The sequence below is a fragment of the Lepidothrix coronata genome, unplaced genomic scaffold, assembly GCF_001604755.1.
Source record: "Lepidothrix coronata isolate B3197 unplaced genomic scaffold, Lepidothrix_coronata-1.0 Scaffold11, whole genome shotgun sequence".
Classification (NCBI taxonomy): domain Eukaryota; kingdom Metazoa; phylum Chordata; class Aves; order Passeriformes; family Pipridae; genus Lepidothrix; species Lepidothrix coronata.
The window spans coordinates 2,765,455-2,773,722 of NW_016690191.1; the positions used below are offsets into that span (position 1 = coordinate 2,765,455).

The 8,268-nt window shown below is 42.8% G+C and overlaps 1 protein-coding gene across 1 annotated transcript in view; it reads right to left on the reverse strand.

Moving 5' to 3' along the window:
• Window positions 1-4,812, reverse strand: part of MCTP2 (multiple C2 and transmembrane domain containing 2) — a 120,495-nt gene extending 115,683 nt beyond the window's left edge. The window contains exon 1 of the mRNA XM_017805277.1: window positions 4,765-4,812. The gene's annotated coding sequence lies outside the window, so the exon portion shown is untranslated. The remainder of the gene's footprint in view (window positions 1-4,764) is intronic.
• Between the last annotated feature and the right edge of the window lie 3,456 nt (window positions 4,813-8,268).

Consider the following 8,268-nt stretch of genomic DNA (forward strand, 5'->3'; position numbering starts at 1 on the left):
CACCTGTGTAAATACATATGAAACAGGCACCCACCACGGCAGGCAGAAAAGTCACCCCCTGGGTCCCTCTGCTCCGACTCTTAACCAACAAACCAGGAGCAAAAAAGCAAAATAACTGGGTTTAACTAAGGACCACCAGACAGTGTTACCAAGAGGCTCCCCTGCAAGACCAACCTACCCACACAAGGGTCCTCTCTGGTGCCAGGGGAGGTCGGACACCTACACGACTGCACTGGAAATGTTCCAGCTCCAATTCCACAAGCAGCCTGGAAGACTCCCAGCTCAAGGATCTGTTTTCCTTAGACAAGCACCAGCCGAAGTCAAGGGGAAAGGACGGAGGAAACACACAATTTGTCCCCATCAGCCCTGACGTAGGTTTTAACAGGAGGCAGTGAAAGTATCAAAAGAAAGGGTTAAAAAAATGCCTAAAGGTCAGCAGGCTGCTTATATAAAGATAATAAAAAAGGCTCCTTGGAAAAGCAGTAGACATTTAAGAAAATAGAAATCAAAACTGAAATCATAACATCCTCCAGATTTTCACACAATAATCCAGTCATTTCACAAGTGATAAAACAATTGAGCTTCGCAGCAGTAGTGTAGCCTTGCAAAAGGTCAGCTCAATCTGTGTTCTTAACAGATTATAGTTATGAATAGCCAGTTAATCAAAATTTAAAGAAACACAACACTGAGCACACTATTTACCTCAGGTTTTTCCCCCGAGTGTGAAAACTGAAGTTACATCTAACCTTCACCTGCTTGGAACCATTCCTGACAAAGTAGCAGTGATCTCAGGAAAACCCATCCACATTTCCATCACATATAGCATGCAAGGGGACTACATCACTCCAAATATCAATTTAGCCCAATAAGCTGCCTCTAACTCTGACTGAAAACAGATGCTCAGGGAAAGAATATAAGGTCAGGAAATTATACTGTGATTCTGCCTGCAAAATAATCTCCTGGCTTCCAGGAATCTGTGATTTAGGAGTTGCTTCAGCTAAAAATTGTATCTGCATATTTGTGATTAACAGTCCCAGCATACTTTTTCTCTTTTAATTTGCCAAACAACTTCTAAAATTCATTCGTATCTTAACAGGAAGATATTGCAGTAATGAGTTCCATACACAAATTATGCTTGTGTGAAACAGAAACATAATTTAGCTATGGAAGCATTTCACTTTTATTGAGAAGTACCATAGGAAAGAAAAATCATTGAATCTTGCTCATTTATTCTCACCTCTTTAAAACCTTGAGTTATGTGAAATTAGGAGTAATTGTTCTCTGCTTACTCCACATCACTCAGATTGCACCCACTTCTGCATTCTCCTCTCTAATGAGCTCTCTTAATTGAAAAGCACAGTTCATTCAAGGAGCCTGGTTAATGTTACCCCATCCAAACTTAACTGGCACACACCATAGACTTTTTTTTCCTGAGATAATTGATTTGCCTGAAAATGTACTGTAGTACAAAACAACCTAAGTTCAAAACCATCTAAGAATGTTTCAAGAGAAGTTAATTAGCATCTTTTTTTCTACAGTCTTAACAAATATTTTACCAAATAATTTCTCAGTTGAAAGAATAGTTTAAATAGTTTGAAAATTACCTCTGGTTGTGTAGCTTTTCAAAGGACTGAATTTTTTGGTTAAGAAAAACTAGCAATTCCTAAATATCTTTAAAAAATGATAGCAAGATCCTCCTTTATATCACTCCAGAGTAGCTATATAAAGAGTTAGTGTAAACACAATTATACTCATGCAACTATTTACCCTGTCCTGGCACAGCAAGGCATGTGGCCACAGGCATGTGCCAAAAGTCAAGTTTGCCTTAGGAGGTGCCATCATCAGGGCAGGATAGACAGACTGCATATCCCTAGTGCCTTATACTCACATGAGCCGGGGAAGATGGAGGACATCTAACAGAAGTGAAGTTTCAATTAACAAAGCTTCCTTACTACTGATCCCTAAATTGGACCAAAACCATCTGCCCACGCAGCAATCCGCCCACTCCATGGCTATGCTGGTAAACCTGTAGTTACACCCAAGCTGATTTCTTCAAGGCAGAAATTGCCAGGCAGATAATAAGATGATCAATCACTTGATCAAACATGGGAGACATGGCCCAGTTTCTCTTACGGTTCCTCATTAGGACCCTCACACAGAAGACAATGGGGTGTTAAATTCTCACATGGAGTACAGAAAACCTTACATGGATTGCAGTGGAATACAGAAAGAAAGACTTGCTATTGAAATACGAGTATTACCTAAATATGAATATTCCGTCTGGTTCTATGATTTGATTTTTTTAGAAAATAAAGGTGCACTGAGGTACAGCTGTTACTCGGATACACAATTTGAAATCAGAGTTTAGGGCACTCCTGCTTCCAACATCCTCACAATCCTGCAAACACCAGTTTAGTCCTAAGAAACAGATCCCTTGAACCCAAGGAACATTTAAGTGCTTAACTTCATTAGGAATAGACTGAGGAAAAAATTATCTTTTTCTTATAAAAAGCATCTATACAAGCGTGTTATCTAATAAGTACAAATGGAAGTAAAATGGGAATGTGGGAAGGGTGCCAATGTAAATCCTTCAAATCTGAGGAAATCAGGAGCAATTTCTCACTCTAAAATGGAAACAACACAGAGGAAATGCAGAGCATATTTGGCATGCTTTGGTCTCCTCCACTAAGGTAAAACTTCCCTCTCCCCAATGCCCAGGCAGAGGAACCCCAGCCAACATGGAAGTGATGAGACCCCAACTCTCTGCACCTTGGACACTGGAATTAAAAGCCCCAGTTCATGATATAGGTGTTGGTGAACAAAGCACATAAAACCCAAAACTCTCATAACAAAGGGACAGCACAAGCTGTTGCACGTCTTGCATGTATTTGATAGCCACTGGTGGAGGCCTCATGGCAACCTTCAGCTATCAGTAAGAAACTAGTAATAAAGATGAGATGGCCAAATCTGCACAGCAGAGACTAAAGGAGCAGAAGCTTCTTAGTATCAAAAACTCAGTATTGCCTGGAAATCTCAGTGGGAGAAACAAAGAAGCTTCTGGGATGAGGTTTATCCCCTGTTCCCAGCCCACTTCAGCCACACACAAAGCCTGACCCCAGCTTCATCACATCCCAGCAAACTTCAACAAAGCACAACCACTATTCTCCTTAGGATCACTTGTTGCCTGAGTAGGTACATTTTTTTATAATCACCTGTTCAAGAAAGAGATATTTCATCAGTGCAGGTAATCCAAAAACAGTTGCTTATATAACCAAATATAAAAAAAAACCTTGCAGTGAAATTGAGACAATTATGGTACTAATTACCTCGAATGACATGATAAGCAACAATTCTAGCACTGTTATAGTCTCATGCACCAGCCCAAGAGGGGATGATTACAAGAATCCATTTGCTATTTAGATACCCACTTTCCTGACAAGGACAGCAGTGCCCCTCCTCATGCCCTTGTTTATAATTGATGCCTTAAATACACACATCTACAAACTATGCTATACCTTCTTTAACATAATCATAGCTAAACTTTTCTTAACACAAAATCTTTTCTTAGCACAAAATCTAACATCCCTAAGAAAAAAAAATGCTAAAATTTTTGAGAAATAAAATGAAAATTTCCTCTCTGCACAGTTTTCTTCAAATTATTCTTCCCACTGCTACTGGAAAGTGAAACCACACATACTGAATCCATCTTCTACAGCATATGAAAGCTTATTTACTTTACAATAAACTGTTTTATGATGGTATTGAACAGCAGCTAGAAATCAAACAAGTAAAATTATTACTCAAATACACCCGTTCATCCTGACAGCCAAATCGACCCACTCAACAGTATCATCTCCTGAGAACAAATCAAAATCACTGCAAAATACATGACAAATTCTACAGCTTAATCACAGGAAATTAATACTACAATATCCAGGTGAGAACTTCTATTTTCTTTATGCCACGCAGCAGCAATTCAGATTTCAGTGTGCTTTGAACAACTGACTGTCATAAAACTAAGGGCACCAACTGGTTTCTTGCCAGTGGGAGGCAAACACCAATGAAAAATCACATTGTTTTTCATTTGCAATCATTTGAACAGATCTTTTTTAAAGAACTGTATCTTACGCCTTATATTTCCTCAAAGGTGCTCTTAAAGCAATTTCCCTCCACTGATGCACTTTTGTGAATGTTTTTCTTTGTTGTTTGTTTGTTTTCAGTTTAGGGATTGTTTTATTATTACTACTAAGTGGCTTATTTATTTAGTCAAAGTCAATAACCAACCAACTCAGTTTCAGTCAGCAAACGCACATCGGGATGAATCAGTTCAGTGCGAGCTGGCTGGGTAAGGAGAGGATTTCCCCAGCATCGCTTTCTCACACGAGCAGAAACAAAGATTTATCCACACAAGGTGCGAGCAGCACCTGGTGCAGCATCACTAAAGCGATACACACAGGAAAGCAAAGCGCGCAGCCACCCCGAGCCTCCCTCTGCAAAGTTAGTTCTGTCGGGTGACCGGGGGAAGCCAGGACAGCGAGAGAGCGACTCGGCTGGCAAAGAAACGGGCGAAACCCATCAAATATCCAGAAGAACAAACAAACGAAAAGACAAAACAAACAAGCAACCTACATAACCGCCCCCCAGCCCGGTTCCTCGGGTTCCTCTGTCACAGCGGAGCCCCGCGGCAGAGGGCGGGGGGAAGGAGCTCTCCCCGAGCGGAGCGGGGTCCCCTGTCTGACGGGGTCACCTGTCTGCTGGAGTTACCTGTTCTCCGGGCCGGGTCCGCACAGCGCCCGCAGCCGCCCATCGCCGCCGGGGACTCGCTCGGCGGACGCGGTCCCGGGGCGGGCACGTGTCGCTGTCGCCGCTGTCACCGCCGCCCGTCCCCTCCCGCCTCCCGGGGCGGTGCCGCCCGCCGGCACCTCCCTGCCAGCTCCGCTCCGCTCCCCGCCCGCCCACGAACCGCCGGGGCTTCCTGCAACCCGCCCCCGCCAGCATCCCCTCCGCACCGCCTCCCCAGGGCATCCCCCTGGGGCATCCTCTTGGAACATCCCTCGTTTGCCTCGGAGCATCACCATCCCCTCTCGGACCTTTATCCTTCCCGCCCACTCCCCACCAAGACCAAAGCACTCCCCCCACCAAACCTAAAACCCCAGGGTTTTGTCCCCAAAACCCAGGGACGTCGGGGAAGGCGGTGGCAGAGGGCAGGGGACTGGCAGCACTTCCCTCCCTGGAGAGTCCTGGGTGAGGGTGGAGCCAGAAAGGAAACTACAGGAATGACGAAGGGCCAAGGGAAATAAAATCAACAGCGGCACTGCTGCCACGTAACACTTGTTCTTGGCTGCATCTCCCAACATGTTTTATTGGCAGCATCTCCAGGTGCCTGACAAGGGAGCCAAGGACGGTAGCTGTGTTCCAGGCAAGGAAACTGAGGCAGGATTGGGTGAGCTGGCATGCTTACCTGCAGCTGAAACATGGCACCACATGAGTTTCTTCATGAGTTTGCCACAGCATGGAAAGGCAAACACCTCCCAACAGCACCTCCAGCACCAGGTTGTTTCTGGAGCACCCTGGGTCACACACTCCACCACACACCTTCCCAGAGAGCTCACACACCCCACCTGTGATGTTTAACATCCATGAGGGTGGTATCACTACATGAGGTGCAGAGCAATGGGATGGGGAAAGAAAAGCTTGGTGATGCAGTATATTTACATTCCAGACATATGATTCCAATCAGAAATTACATGTTGTCTAAAGGCATAGCTGACGTAGTGACACTCACCTCACACCATCGACTGAAACTTGGTGATGCAACCACGTTATGCCATTGCTACACAGAAGTTGTCGTGGACGTGTGGTAAGGGTTTGTCACAGTGCAAAAATTGTTCACTAATCACTGAATAAAAATGGGGGGAAAATATAAAAGCCGTTACTCAAATTTTTTCAGCCAGATCTGGAGAGCGGGAATTCGGACACACTCGCAGTCCTACACAGATCCACAAAATCAGGATCAAGGAGCCAGCAGTTCAGGATTAAGGAGCTACACATCAGTAAGATTATTGTTTGAACACATGAGCAATTTTAGAGGAACAGAGCATTAAAAAAAAAAAAAAAATTGACAATTTGCCTCCTGACTTAAAGGTCATGTTTAAATGGCCAGATCCTGCTGTTCCAGCACAACCTCAACAATAACATGGGTTACTGCAATCAGTATTACAACAATAAGCATACAGCAAGTCGTAAAGTGCATAGAACTTCCCAAAGTTTTGCTAAATGCTAAACAGGCCAGTTTTACTCAGCTCATGCAATCAAAAATTCAAGGGGAAGTTGGCTGAGAACAGAAAACTAATCAACAACCTCAACTGAAAACAGATAAGAAAGAAAACTTATGCCACTAATGTTTTTGTCTTCCTTTCATCTAAACCAAGAAAGGTATCAGATTCAAATAATTAGATAAGTTTAAAACTAAAACAACACGGTCTTCAAAATACTTTTCTGTTGGGTCTGTGATCCCACAAAATGTGTATCAAATATAGTTCTGTGCATGTTCTGTCAAAGGCTACAGCCAAGAGAGAAAAAACTGTAAACATGCCCAAAGGCAATCTAATAAAGGTGGCAGCTGATTTCTGGAGTAGGAAAAGAAAGTAGCTTGTGTATGTCTGCCAAAATGAAATGTAACAGTGCTCCTTGGATGCAACGGGAGAAAGAGATACAGAAATTAAATTCTCATACCCAATATCCACCTAAATGAGAAATGCTTGCCACAAGTTAGTGGCAATAAAAAGATAAATGAATTAACTATTACAAGACTACCCAAATATTGGCTCTGCAGAATATTAGGTTGAGAAATTTTCTTCTCCTGGACATCATGTAACTGTATTAAGTATGCTGATGAGGCCACAGCATGCTGAGTATCAAGGCTCTTTGCTACTTCACTGATAACCAAGAAAAGAAAGAGAGGATAATACTGCACAGATCCTTGGGAGAGGAACTTTCCATCACTGGCAGGCTGAGGGAAAGAGAGAAGAAAACATGACAGTTTGGAAGTGTCACGAAAACATCAATGTGAGGGTATTTTGTGAATGCATCCAATGTAATCTGAAGTCATTGAGAGCCAAGATATGCATTATTATAACTTAGTACTTTGTTAAGTATAGGACTTAAAGATGAGCACTAATTAAATCCCACTGTAAAACACATCATAAAAAAAAAGAGCACAGCTAAAAACACAGCAAACAAAAATATTCCAGTGGGAGAAATTTAAGTGTGCATAAGATTTCTTCTTGTTATTGCTTATTATATATTATTATTGTTATTAGCTTTCCAGAAATACTCACAAGGAGCCACTGTACACCTTCTCTTCATGTACTCAAAGAGTACATGAAGATTTATTAAGGCTGGATTTTATTAAGGCTGGCATTATTAATTCCTTTGAGGGAACAGAAAAACACATAATTGAGAACTACAGTTGGAGTTATCAAGTCCTACTCATTTTTTGTGAGAATATGTCATTTTCTCATGAGGAAAAGAAAAGCTGTCTTCTCAACAGAGGGGAAAAAATGCAACTCTCTCATTTCCCCACCCTGTATTCTAACTGCTGAAACAAAAAACGTGCCCTCATCAACCTTTACCAAAACCTGGCCAATGTGGATCAGTTTGAGGCTGCTGAAGATAATAGTTTTAGCTCCTTTCCTAATCACAGGCTCATCTTCAACCTTTCAAAGAGGCAGCAAGTGAAGCATTGTTATCCAGCCCACCCGTCTGCACAGCCTGTTCACAGCAGCACATCTTCAGGTTTATGAGGAAGACACAGGAGGGTGCAGCAGCACAGGGAGATCCAGTCATAGAAGAAAACAGTCACAGAGTGGTTTGGGTTAGAAAGGACCCTGAAGCTCATCTAGTTCCAGCCTCCCTGCGATGGGCAGGGACACCTTCTACTACACCAGGTTGCTCACTGCCCCATCCAACCTGGCCTTGAACACTTCCAGGGATGGGGCATCCACAGCTTCTCTGGGCAACATATTCCAGTGCCTCACCACCTACACTGTAAAGAATTTCTTCCATATGTCTAACCTAAATTTCCCTCCCAAGTAGGTTGAAACACCCTTTCTCCTGACCTCATAGGTAGTATGTCTGGTAACAAGTCTTGGACTTTGGATTCCTTCTTTTATCTCATAGGTAGAAGGTGTTCACTGGAAACACCACCAGAAGTTTTGAAGATCCCTTTATCATGATTTCGTGCTATTCTGTTTGCACTCATCACCT